The sequence below is a fragment of the Pseudorasbora parva genome, chromosome 10 (genome assembly GCF_024679245.1).
Source record: "Pseudorasbora parva isolate DD20220531a chromosome 10, ASM2467924v1, whole genome shotgun sequence".
Classification (NCBI taxonomy): domain Eukaryota; kingdom Metazoa; phylum Chordata; class Actinopteri; order Cypriniformes; family Gobionidae; genus Pseudorasbora; species Pseudorasbora parva.
In genome coordinates this window covers 13,020,841-13,035,136 of record NC_090181.1, presented here as the reverse complement: position 1 = coordinate 13,035,136, position 14,296 = coordinate 13,020,841, and positions in this window count along the sequence as shown.

Sequence of the window (14,296 nt, the reverse complement as noted above, 5' to 3'; positions counted from 1 at the left end):
TCATAATGGAATAACAGGTGTGTACACCATGTCCGTGACATCCCTTCATCCACCAAAACAGGGGCTTTTCATCTGTGTATGCTTGGAACAAAAAGGTCCGCCCCCTCCTCCCAGACTGTTTGTTTTTCCTCGATAATTTGCACTGTTGGCTCAAGTCAAAAGGTGTTTTCACTAGAGAGGCAAGGAGGCAAATCTCTCTTTAAAGTGATGAAAACAGTTTACATCCAATTGTCACCAAACTTGGTGAATGAATCCAAAGTTTATTTGTAGTAGCAAATGGAGGGCGATTCCCAGGACGGAGCGGGGGAGGTCTTCCAGAGAAAAAGGTCCAAGATAGCCAAATATTATGACTGACTGCCTCCTAAATCCCAAGCCTAATTCTAAACAGATGGATATCACAGATGCATGGTATATTTGAACTGTTTCCTCTTCTCTTGCATGATCCTGACATGCATTGTTGCTAAACACGTCTTTAGATGACTACCAGAACTGATAAAACGGAGTTGTTTGCCATATTCGAGCATGTTTGAGACAATAGACTTCATTCATGTGCATTATGTCGTCTGTTATGAAACAGCTTGGCCTCGGAAATCAGATAATGTTGTTATCTTACTTTCTTTTTCCTCTTTTTGTGATGACTACATTGGATAGATTTAACTTTTGACTTTGTGGCATTATTCTGCACACTGCTCAGATCTAATTGTTGTATAAACAAGAAGGCAACAAGAGCTCTGTGTATCCACTTGTAGATGATAATCACCACCACCGTCTAAAGTTAACATCATGAAACATCATTGATTGAAAGCCAAGGAGACTTTCTGGCATCTATAAACAATCTCCTCCTAGAGCGGTGAGGACTAGGGACTTTGGACTAAGTTAAGGACTTTGTTTGATCATAAAATGATTATTATCAATAAAAACAAAATTAATTTATTTTTCACTGGATAATCATCATTATGTCTGAGTAGGGGAGCGCGGGGCACAATAATGCGCGTGGTGTAAAACTTTCCACACATGCCAGCATGACGAAACGTAGTGTATTTTGTTGCCATATCAACATTATTTAGAGAAAAAATTACACCAAAATTAAAAAAAAATTACTGAACATTTATTTAACATTGCTATAGTTAAATACATGTTCAGTGATTTTTATTTTATTTTAGGCGTATTTTTTTCTCTAAATAATGTTGATATGGCAACAAAATACACTACGTTTCGTCATGCTGGCATGTGTGGAAAGTTTTACACCATGCGTGTTAAAATTAAGTAAATGCATTTCTTTTTCTGTTTATTTAAAATAAGACAAATCTGATATTATTGTAATCTTATATCTGTTATTTAACAGTTGAGATACTTTTTTAATGCTGATCTAACCAGCAGAGGACACGAGACGGGTTTAAATCCCAGTTGTGCAGACAGGGTGTGTTGTAACACTGCATTACAACAGCAACACTGTTGTAACACATATTGTAACACAAATATCTTATGATATTCTGTACTTTTATGAATTCTTTTGAGATACCCTGAGAAAAGGGTGAATAATAACTAAGAGTCAATGTTCATAAATTATTATGTTTTGAACTATGCTGTATAGCTGTATTTAGACGTGTTTGTTGCCAAACTCAAACATTAATATATCTTTAATGATTGAAAAATGGCATTATTTTACTTGAATTGTATTTTATTGACAAAATATTTTAGTTTGTCTTATATATATTTATATATTGTTACAATGTACCCCACCTATGGGGCATGTTGTCACATTTCACTTCCATTCTTTCGGGGGAAATCAAGAAACAATTATACACTTTAATGAAACAAAAACACATAAATGTACTAGACGTCCCAATTAATGTGGGAAAAAATAAATACTCTGAACCCCAAGTGGATTAACACAAACCGAGAAAGTCAAAAAGCGCTCTCCTCTGTGACTAAAGAAGTCTGAAAACTTAAAATATAATATAATAATAAGAAGTGGTTTAACTATTTTATTTGTAATAATTATTAATTTATATTTTTAATTATATATATATATATATATATATATATATATATATATATATATATATATATATATATATATATATAAGCTCAAGGCTGTTACTGTATCGTAGAATATTATATATACATATGCATTAACACACACACACACACACATATTTTGTTGCCTGTGTTAGCTTATTTGTTTTACCAGTATGTACTTCCACATTTCAACAGAGTCATTAAGTCAGTGACAAATGCCTGGAAAGCTGCTGCTCTGAGCCCTTTCCTCTGTTTAGAAAGAAAAACTCCTGTCCTTGGTAATGAGCGGGCTAATTCATCATGTGTCAGTGAACTGGTTCCTCACCACAAGGTGCAGGTAAGGAATGTGGGAGAGAATGTTCTCTCTCTCCTTCTTATCTCTCTTTTAGCATGTCTTCATTTCTGTTGAGTGCTACATGATAACCTAAACTTTGGGCAAAGTTTGTACACATTCCAAAGAGCTTTTTTGAGCACCATGACACCTCTATTGTACACAATCAGCAAAATAGGCGGTCAAATGTCAAACTGTTCTGATGGGATGTTTTGTAAATACTGTGCGATAATGACTTTAAATACTCACAGACAACACTTTTACAAGGGTGGTACTTTTTTACTTGTAACGAGAGGCTTTCTGCAGACACCCGGGGGCTAAACTTGTCACAGAGGAGTAATAAGTCTCTTAGTTCAGCCTTGGCACTTGACAATGTTGCTGCTGCATTGAATTACAAACAGCCCATGGACAAGTCCTTCTCCTCTTCAGGGATATTTAATCTGGTGATAAATTGTTTTGGAATTTGAGGCCTCATTGAACAGGCAGTTTTTTTTTTTCCCAGGCAGGTTCGTCTCCTTGTCTGCCCCGGTGGAGTATGCTGATATGACAGTTTACTCATCTTTCAACTTTTAACCCATTTAAAACAACAAAGCAGGGACTGAAATGAATTAATCTGGATTCATAATTGAGACGCAATGAGACACCACCCAAAGGCCTGGAAGAGAGAACTAAATATGAAGGCTGTTGTGACAGTTTGCACCAAATGCAGCAAAAACAAAATATCCACAGAGGGGAAGTAAAGGCAAAATGTCCCAAAATGAAATAATGTCAGTTCCAGTTGCTACAGTATACCTATTGTGTGAAGATAAAAACTATGGTTTCAAACTTACTATGGTTGTCCATATAAATGGTAATATATTAAGGTCTCGGTTCTGGAAGCTCATTGGTCCAGCTGTGTCATATTCTCCAGTACTGTAACTGTTTTTACCTCTTTCCCATTTAATTGTCATAGCATAGCAACATTTTGAAATGTCAGGAACTATATTACTTCACATCCTCCCCTCACTGTAAACCCTAACGCTCAAAATAATGAATTGCTTTGAGTAGAGCCAACTCAAATTAAACAAATTAGGTCAATCAAATTAACTTTTATGAGGTCAATTAATAGAACTTCATAAGGCTTATGTTATACAAGATTCAAATAATTTTTAAGTGAGCTTGGTGTAATTTAAGTTGAAATTACTTAAACATCCAAGTTGACTGTACTTTTACAATCAAAAAAATTAAGGCAGTAACTGTTTTTTTTTGTTTTTTTTTACATAAACAGTGTACCATTCATGACATTCCAAACTGACTACACACACACACACACACACACACACACGTCGTGTTTCCATGTTTCATGGGGACTTTCCATAGGCGTAATGGTTTTTATAATGTACAAACCGTGTAAACTCAGTGTATCCCCCTACACTGCCCCTGCCCCTAAACCTACCCATCACAGGAAACATTCTGCATTTTTACTTTCTCAAAAAAACTCCTTCTTTGTGATTTAAAAGATGTTTTCCTTAATGGGGACCTAAAAATGTCCCCACAAGGACAAGGATTTTGGATATTGCCATCTTTGTAGGGACATTTTGTCCCCATAACGTAGGGATTACACGCCCACACCCACACCCACACACACACGCACACGTCGTGTTTCCATGTTTAATGGGGATTTTCCATAGGCGTAATGGATTTCATACTGTACAAACTGTACATCCTATCCCCCTACACTGCCCCTGCCCCTAAACCTACCCATCACAGGAAACATTCTGCATTTTTACTTTCTCAAAAAAACTCCTTCTTTGTGATTTAAAAGATGTTTTCCTCATGGGGACCTAAAAATGTCCCCACAAGGACAAGGATTTCGGATATTGCCATCTTTGTGGGGATGTAGGGATTATCAGGTCGCACACACACACACACACACACACACACACACACACACACACACACACACACACACACACACACACACACACACACACACACACTTTTCCAAAATATCTCCCACAAATCCTTTCTTCAGGCATGTCATGGACCGTTCGCTCGCTAATACAAGAGTGATGAAGTCAGATTATAGCTGAAATATTCCTTAAATTTGTAAAATATCCCTTGAATTTGTTCACTTAAAATTAAATTTTAATGAGCATTTATGTCCTTAATATTTTTTAATAATGGTGGCACGACGCACCGAGTGTATTGTTTAAATATAAGAGGCAGCAAGCAAGTAAAGGTATAAGCAGAGTGAAATCTGCCAAATGAAATATTGTCATGTAAAAGATGGGGTCAAAGATGATAACACTAAACTGATTACAAAACTGAGGAAAAGCATTAGAGTGTCACTCAGATCTGCTCTTAACAGATGGATGCAGAGGAATTCATTAGGTGTGAATTGAGGGAAGGTCCAGTGGTTTTTAATTCTAAAGGAACTTATATCTATTTGCCAAATGTTAACCGATCTTATGCTATAGCGTCTCAATGGCAGCAGTTTATTGGTCATTATTTACTCACTTTCATGTCATTCCAAATTATGTATCATATCATCTATTGAAGACGAAAGATATTTTGAAAGTTCCTAGAGGGTTTTTAAAAGGTAACATTGGGGTCTTATGTGGTTTTTGGTGACAGAATTTCCAATTTTAGGTGAACAATCACTTTACTCTAAACAATGCTGTAATTTGTTCAAATGAACAGAAATGTATTTTTAGTTAAATTGATTTAATCAAATAAACAAGCAGAGAAGATTAAGATTTAATTTGTAAATGCGCATTATTGCTTTATGGTGAAAGACTGCCGATGGTTCATATTTACAGCAGCAGTTTAACAGTTTGCAACTGAGAATCCTGTTGAAACGCACACTTGAGGGTCACAGTTTAATGACAGCAACGGAAAGCATATGATATAAAATCCTCTTTAAATGACTGCAGCACATTTTATCTCATTATTGGAGAGGCATCTAAAGACCTTGGCTAATTTACAGTGTGGCTTCTGGTGTATTTTATAATTTGTTATTGGACAAATTGGTAGTCCTTTGTCCTCATTGGCTGCGTGTCAAAGTTGTGGCTCCTTGGTTGTGTGGATGAGTAATTCTTTGAGTTTGAAAACAGATGTCAAAACACTAACAATGGCATGACACAGTTTGCTATCCTTTTAAGCCAGCCCGACTGCTTGCACTGAAAGCATTTGGCAAACTTTACGAAGAGCAGGCACAGGAGAGAGGATGCTGTGCTTTTACAAGCCTACTTTAGCGGCTTTCGAAATACTTGGCATTTACACTGGCATTTAGACTTATATATTTATTTCACTCTTGTGCAATAACATTCTGTGCAGGATGCAAATTTTGTTAGTTCTTGCGAAGCCATGACATTTTAAAATGTGAAATAAATTGATATGGTCCAATTAAATTGTAACTGTTAAAGGAAATATCCAGCCTTCACCAGTGCCCAAATTGCTCTGTGCTTTGCATTTCTATTTAATTACGGTAGCAAGAGTGTTAGGCGATAACAGTGAGATCTCTCTCATGCCTCTTTGTAATGCTTTGAACATTGAAATTGTGTCTGGGGGAAGACGATGCCTCTAAAAAGCCTCGTACCGCTGAGCAGAAAAGCACGTCGGGGCCACCTGGAACGCGAGAGTTCAGGCAAGTGACCGCAGAATGTATTCCATATCGTGTTATGGATCTCAAACGCCCGGATACAAAAAAAGAAAAGAACACTAAATTGCCAGAAAGTAGGTAGAGAGATTTCATACATTCAGAGAGTTTGGAGGTGACCTTGCTTATTTGGCGCATGTGTGTACCTGCCTGCACTCACAGACATGCTGACAGAATGAATAAGACTCGGAGGGAAAAGAAGCGAACCCTCAGACAAACAGCGGCGGCGCTTTCAGAATAGCAATGAAGCATCCAGAAAGTGAGTTCCGCCTAACCGTTCCTTTCCCCTTCCAGACAGGAACCCAGATTCAGAGAGAAATGTGGCCTCTAATGTGTGTGTCACATCATTTCTTTGCAGGTGGATGTGATAGAAAAAAAAAAAAAGAACAGAAAAAAAAGAAAACTCTTTTGTAAGTGTCAGGGTTCATAATAGCCTGCAGTGGATGCTTTAGATGAAAGATTTGGCTGAATAGGAGAGGCGTTTGAAGAGGATGCTCTTTAAAGGAAAGCCTACAGGGGAATATGTAGAGATCTCTTACTAATACCTGTTACCTCTGGGAGAGGGGTTGAAGAGAGGATAGAGAGTGAAGGGAGACACACGAGCATTCATCGGAGAATTGACACACATTTCACCTGCAGGAATTGTCAGTCTGTCTAATGCACCGTCTCCCCTGCATGCTCAAAAATACAAGAGATCCACTTGCAACTATCTGGCGAAGCTTTCAGAAGACGTAAAAAAACGAGATCTGATGTCTGGCGTTAAGAGGCCGGCAGTGCTTCCACATTAGCAACGATGTGATAACTTTCTTGTAATAAATGTTAATCATACAACTTTAGGTCGGGAGGAAAAAATTACAATCGTGTCATTTACTTATCCTCAAGGCGTTCCAAACCGGTATGAATTTAGTTCATCTGTTAAACACAAAATACTTTTGACTTTTTAAAACCAACACTGGGCCCCAGATATATATATACAGATTATAATATACAGATTTTCCTTTTTTTATCATTATTAAATGATGATGACAAATCTATGCCTTTAAGTTATGCAAAATGTAGCATTTCAAAGAGAATATAAGCAAAGGCCATCGAAGAAAGTTCTGAGAGAAAGCTCAGTTTTCCAGCAAATCAACAAACAAATTAGATTTAACACAGGAAGAAAAAAAACAGCCCTTTATCCATGTATGCTTTCAGAGTGTAGTCTAAAACAAACATACAATGTGCTAATGAAAAGCATCTAACTTTGTGCCAGTAGAGACAATGATCTTTATTATTAACATCATTCCACCAACCACCTGAAACACATACCATGTGTTTTTAAACAAGTTTAAAATTGGAGCCTAACAATAAAATGCAAGTCAATTAAACAAGTCTGCCTGCCGCAGCTGATATAAACAAGGCAAATGTTTTGTCTCTGTGTAATTACCAGATGTTTATGATACCTGCTGTAGTTGTCTTGTGTCAAATTCATAATCAAATATTGCTGGCACAGTAATATTTAGAAAACAGCTTGACACCTTTTGATTCGTCTTGAAGATAATGGTTGTGATTAATTGGCGTTCTATCTTTCTCCCCTCCCGCTTCTTTTCTTTTGTTGTTTTGATAGTCTCAGACAGCTGTCCCGATACAATGGGGAATTATTACTTCATTTGTAAAACGCTGCGAGGGTTTGCCATTGGTGGAGTGATACATAACACCTTGTGTTACAGGCTGTTGTAGAGCATGTCCCCATTAGGGCAAAATGGCCTCTGTGGAAGAATTACACCTTCCTTACACCTGCTGCCAAGACTTTTATTTTGCTTACGGCTGACAACATCCTGGTTATGAGTACCATGAATATTTGGGCTCTGTCTTACTTTGTTCCCATCACAACATCATGAGAACTCCCATGCACCTCTGAGAGCTTCGGAGAATTAAGAACATCAGCTCAAAGTGACAGACAGGGTGAGAGAGAAAGAAAAAGAAAAAAACAAAGAGAGGGGAAAAATTAGTCTGAGGTGATGCAAATGATATCCTTAGTGTCTCTTCCCCAAAGCTCCTACCAGCACACTGACAGCTGATGCCAGGATTAAACAAAAAGATCAGGAACTTATGACTAATAGCTCAAAGCAATCATCTCTCATTATTTCAATTACATGGGTAAATGCATGCAATCATGGATCAAATTGCTGCTCTAGAGGGTCCTTTCAGCCACGCGTCTGTTAGCAACAACAACAAAAAAAGACAAAACGTGCAAATATTTGCATTTATTTGCCTTATAAAAATACATCTTTGTTTGAAAAATGGAACCATTCTGCACCTGCATTCGAAATACTATTAAAAGCATTGTGAAGCTAGGCGACTGATCGCCTAGGAAGTTTTTTCGCACCACTGCTGTCTTAAGGGAAGAATTTGTGAAAGCTGCCCAAGCTGCCCCTGTTTGAATGTACTGGGCTGGCTGATTCTGGGGTCCTCGCAAAGCTTCTGATTGATGACTCAGTGACTGAGAGAAAATTGTCTGCTATGCATAATTCATGAGGCTATCTATTTGCCCTTAAAGTAGCTGACAGGAAAGTTTCAGACTGTCTGCTCACAATCAACTTTCAAATCACTTATAAGCGGACTATCAAAAATAGACGAGTGAGGCCAGGATCGGGGTTAAGGACCCTTTCTTGCCTGAGATATTCAAAGAGCAAAGATCAGTCTTTTACCTTTATGTGAGTGACAGGTGAAATGCTTTATGGATGATTCCACACCACCACTGAAATATGGCTTTGTAAATGCAGGGGTATTTATAAGATAACGTTCACATACGGAGGCTATTTTAGGCAGATGTAAAGGAAAGCATATGCTATTTCCACCCAAGTGTACACTACTTGCTTTATGTCTGATAACGTGCTACTATAAAATAGTATATACAATACAGCATATATTATGATTAGTGTAAAACATAGAATAATAACTATAATTATACTATATATCATTAGTATTTTCTTTAGTATTTAATAGCATATAGTACATTTTCTATAACTAATTTTGTTTTACACTATATATTTAATTGTAAAGCTATTAGCATCCAGTATTTTTTTTAATCATCTCTTCCCTTATAAGCATGAAAGTTTAATTGTTTACTCACCCTCAAGTCATCCTAGGTGTATATGACATTTTTCTTTCTGACGAATAAAATATGTTTTTGAAGTCCATATAATGCCTCTTTCCGTCATATAATGTGCTCCACATGGCTCATGTTGGGTTAATAAAGGCCTCCTGAAGCAAAGCGCTGCGTTTTGTGTAATTAAAATATCCATATTTAAGACTTTATAAAGTAAATTATATAGCTTCTGCCAGATCGCCTTCCGTATTCAACTAATGGAAAAAGTGTTGAAAGTGCCTCTGTAGTTCAAAATACTTATGCTCGTCAGACGTAGCGTATGCATTTTGAACTGCGAGAGGCACTTTCAACACTTTTTCCATTAGTTGAATACGGAAGGCGATCTGGCAGAAGCTATATAATTTACTTTATAAAGTTTTAAATATGGATATTTTTCTTACACAAACGCATCGCCTCGCTTCAGAAGGCCTTTATTAACCTTTAATTGATTGAAAGTGTTTTTTGTTGTTGTTTTTTTTTTCTCCCAAAAACTAATTATTTAAAGTAAATGCTGTTTTTTTTTTTTTTTTTTTTTTACTATTAATCAAAGAATCCTAAAAAGGTATAACGGTTGAGAAAACGATACAATGGGATTATGAATTTATACTTTTTTTCTACTTACATTATATGTAATTATAGTTTTTTTTTTTATTATTCAAATTTTAATTTTCTACACTTTATATAATTGGCATATAATACATGTTTATGTAGTTTGTACATACATGCATTTATATAATGAAAAAACTACTAAAATAAATGATTGGCATTATTGTAATGCTAAACAAACTAGGTTCAAATTCAGATTGACAATTAAAAAGGAAAAGGTACATTTTCTACTCAAAGTTTTGTAGAATTGTGCTGTGTGTCCAGTGGTATTTACCTTTAATGCTAAAAAGATAGACATTGTCATAATCTAGCACTCTACAACAAAAAGTGTATAGTATTGTTTTGAAGCTCTTGGGCACATGTTAACAGAGTAGCAAAATTCTCATCTTCCCCAAGGCGATCGTGTGAACGAATCTGCGATAATACTCAACACCATGTTTGCAGACAAAGAGGGGACAGAGGAGCCTGTGACATTTCAAAAACTTATGTAAGAGACTCTGTAAATCTATTTTGTATTGACTGGGTGCCACGGCCCTGGCCCCTGTGTAACTGAACTCTGCCTTTGTCCCTCTGTCTCACTGACTCCAGAGGACCAAGTGGCCTTACAGAATTCCTGCCCTGTCCAGCGAAATCCCAGAGAGGGGGGTGGTTATAGTGGTCAGACCCGTCCCAGTTCACTCTTCCCATCCTGTGCTTCAGCCCTTCCTGCACAGGCTCCATCGACCTGTCACAGACATCAGTGAGATTGACTGCAGGGGCAGATGCGCAGTTTTAACAGGTAACCTGATCCAGCAGTCCCATCTGGCCGCCAGCCTTCCTCAATTCACACGTCACCCAAAGAACACATCAAAAGATGCACACTCTTTGTGCCATGCAGAAACATTGTCACATACATTATACATAAAGTATTCAAGTGTACATGTGTTTTCCGAGCAAGTTTGCCCACCATTTGTGTGAATAACACACAATGTAAGCTGATATATGTCATCATAATCAGGCTTAAATTGAACCCTAGAGGGATGGCCTCAGTTATGCAGATCAGCAGCTTATGGATAATCATTAATTAGCTTGATTTTTTTTGTCTACTTTTCTTTTGCAGAGGGGATGTTGAAATGCATGCATTGTGTCTTCAGTGTGGTGCTTGATTTCTAATAAGAATTGCAATTAGAAGAGGCTGTGAATGCTCCAGGAGGACGTAGGCTTCTCAGACAGATGGAGTGTTTAATTGCACAAAGCCTGAGAAGCTTGTCCCCTGCCCTGAAAGGGGGTGGGGGGGTGAGCGGAGATGAAGTGATTTTTTTTTCTTTTTTTCTGATGATTGTTTTTTCACAGGCCACCTCTTGGTTATGGACAGTTCAGGGAAATCTGAGAGAGTGGTGCCCTATGGAGTTACTTGCAAGCATGGACAGATCATCACCCCCCTCCACCACCGATCAATGCCAGACTCATCGTCCGCCTGTCATTGGCTCTGGTAATGACTTATTTCCTACCAAAATATTTTGTCAAGCGTCAGTGCAGCGAGTCCCCACTCTCGGCATCGGCACCTTAGAGATCTCACTATCAACCTCACTATCATCTTCCGAGAGAGGGGAGGACATTTTTGTCAAACCTCCCACCTCTTTAACAAACACAGCCACACAACGCGTGTTTTCGAGATACTGCTCATACCAAACGCCCTTGTGGTACTCCGATATCTTCTTACAAGCATGCATGAGGAAATAGAAAATTGAGAAGGAAATAGAAAAGCCAAAGATGAGCTATGCAATTTATCAAACATTGTTCGGATGCATCGTCTGAATTTGTTAAAAATTGTGATCCTAGAACAATTTGAACCTTTTCTTCTATGAAAATAAATCTAAGTAAATTTTTAAAAAGTAGTACTGCACTACTTCTTTTTTAACTAAATCACATAATCTGAGAAGTACACAACTGAAGATATTGCTCCCTTATATAATACGACCATACAAAAGTTTTAGAATCTTTTTTTTTGAATTATTTATTATTACTTTGGACCTATTTTATATTAGGTGGCTTTAACTATGTTTGAACATTTTAATTAATCATTCGATAAAATGCACTTAGTGTGTACATACATGTTTTTACATTGTACTTACATTACACATCTGTAATTAATTTCTGTAATTTATAATTACACTGTTGACATCTAACCCTACCCTTGAACCAACTCAATACCACCACACCTGTCCCAAAGTGTTTTGCAATAAATTATGAACACAGTAAGTACATTGTACTTATATTTTGATTTAAGTACATATTTAAGTTACCATTACGTTTATTCAGCAAGGAAGCACTGACTTTTCATTAAAGAAAACCTATCACGGTTTCCATAATAAGAAATGTTTCTTGAGCACCAAAATCAGCATATTAGAATGACTTGTTTTAAGGATCTTGTAACAGTGAAGACTTGAGCAATGACTGCTGAAAATCCTTTTAAATTGCTAAAAATTACGTTATTACTGTATGTCTGATCAAACAAATTGCAGCAATCACAAGTCATATTAAATTTTACAAACACTAATAAAACACTTCGCGACGTCTGTTGTTCATCTCTCATAATTTTACTAAATCATATGTGATTGGAGGGAATGTCCATAACAAATTTGTCCAAACTTAACATAACACAGTACACTGAAGCACTTAATATTGAAGTTCTACTAATACAAGTAGTACTTCAATATTACTAATGCAAAATCAAGTTGTTTTCTGTATTTGCAACACAATAATAAATAAGCATTTACAGCACACGTCAACTAATGGTTGTATCTGTGCATTATCATTTGAATAGTAAGATCATAATCAATGGTGATGCTAATTATCTAATCAGTTTATCTGCTTGCATCCAGTTGATGTGAGATGTGAGCACAAAACAGACTCATTTCCACTGACAGCAAGCACTCCATCTAATGGTGGAGACGGGACACAGCACAACGAGGCCCAGAGTCCGCCTACCGCCCTCTTAAACATAACCAAGCCTCTGTAGAGCCGGCCTTCGAAGTCCCGCCCAGCCAATCCTCCCTAAGACGACAGGTCACCACTACACTCAAGAGTGTTTGACTGACATCTGCTTTTGTTATTGTTTGTGCTGGGGTAAAATTAATATTTGTTTGCATGTGGGCAGCATGAATGGCAACGCAAGGAGCCAAGGGACCCGAGGCACACTCAACGGCGAGCAGGAAGCCTTTAATGAAGGAGCCGGCTCCATTACGTAACCCCTTGGAACCGAGGCCTCGCTTCCTGAAACACTTAGCCATATCAGTGTTGTTTAGGAGTTAGCGTATGCTGCCAAGGGCCCGTCGGATGGATGTGCGGCAGCAGACTCTGACATTTAGCAGGGAAGGGCTAATTATGAAAACAGGGCGGTGGGTGAGAGGGAGCTTCAATCCTGCAGCTAATGGACATACATATGCCACTTAGCTTCTGATCTCGGGTCATGAAGTAAATAGAGATAAAATAGCTTGTGCTAGTTGGCAAAGCATTTGAATAATGCAAGATAATTTCAGGCTCTCTGTTTCCATTTCCTCAGCGGTTTCAGAAAAGCACAACACAAACAAATCAAGATGTGGTGTAGTAACATTGCTGTCTGATCTCAGATTGAAACAGGAGAGAGAGAGAGAGAGAGCGAGGGGAAGAGGGAGAGGGAAAAGGGAGAGCGAGAGGGAGAAAGGGAAACTCTAGATCTAAGTGAGCAAATCAACTTGAGTCAAGTTGAATAGGCGAGTCAGCGATCGTGGTCACCATGTCAGGTCACACAGATACGCCTCCCAAGCGACACTGGAGAACCGGCCGATAACCAAATCCACGGCGCAGCGTTGCATTATAGGATTAAGGAGGGATTGCCGGGCCCCCGGTTTTCATCGTATATCAATATGGCGATTGCCCTAAGCTGCTTGGAGGTGCCTCCGAGGCTCACTTTAACACATGGGACTTCCTCAAGTGATCAGCTGAAGCTATCCATGCAATCTCACCTCGGAGACCTGACATTCCTTTGGTCTGCTTGAGTGCGAAGGGCAGATTGGGACAAAGCAGCTCTCAGTCCGCTTGTTCAGTTGGCGGTCGCTGAAGTCTGGCTGTTGACAGACGGCCCACCTCAAGTGCCCACAGCCCAAATGCTTGGACTTTTCTTCTGAATGCAAGGCCGTGACACTGGGAAGACGTAAAGGAAGAGTTAGCAAATACATAGAAGGCTCTGTGTGATAACTAGTATCATTTAATATTACTAGCAGGTTTGAATCCTGATCTTGTGTATGATGAGTATTCAGTCCAGCAGTCAGCACTGTTGAAGTGTGCACTGGACAAGATCAATATCTCGGGATTCTCAAATATCCTGTATCGCCTCTTGATCTTGAAATAATCATTAACAATTTAAGCACAGGGGAAGCCAAAGGTGTAGATAGCAAGGAAAACATACATCCCCCTTTTATAATATCTCTCTAAAAGGCCTCGAGGCCAGTGATACGATGTTATTGCGGCCTACTTTAACTATCTGAGCAAATCCTCCTTATACCAAACCCGTGATAAACATGTATTGCCACAGGAACTAACGTGA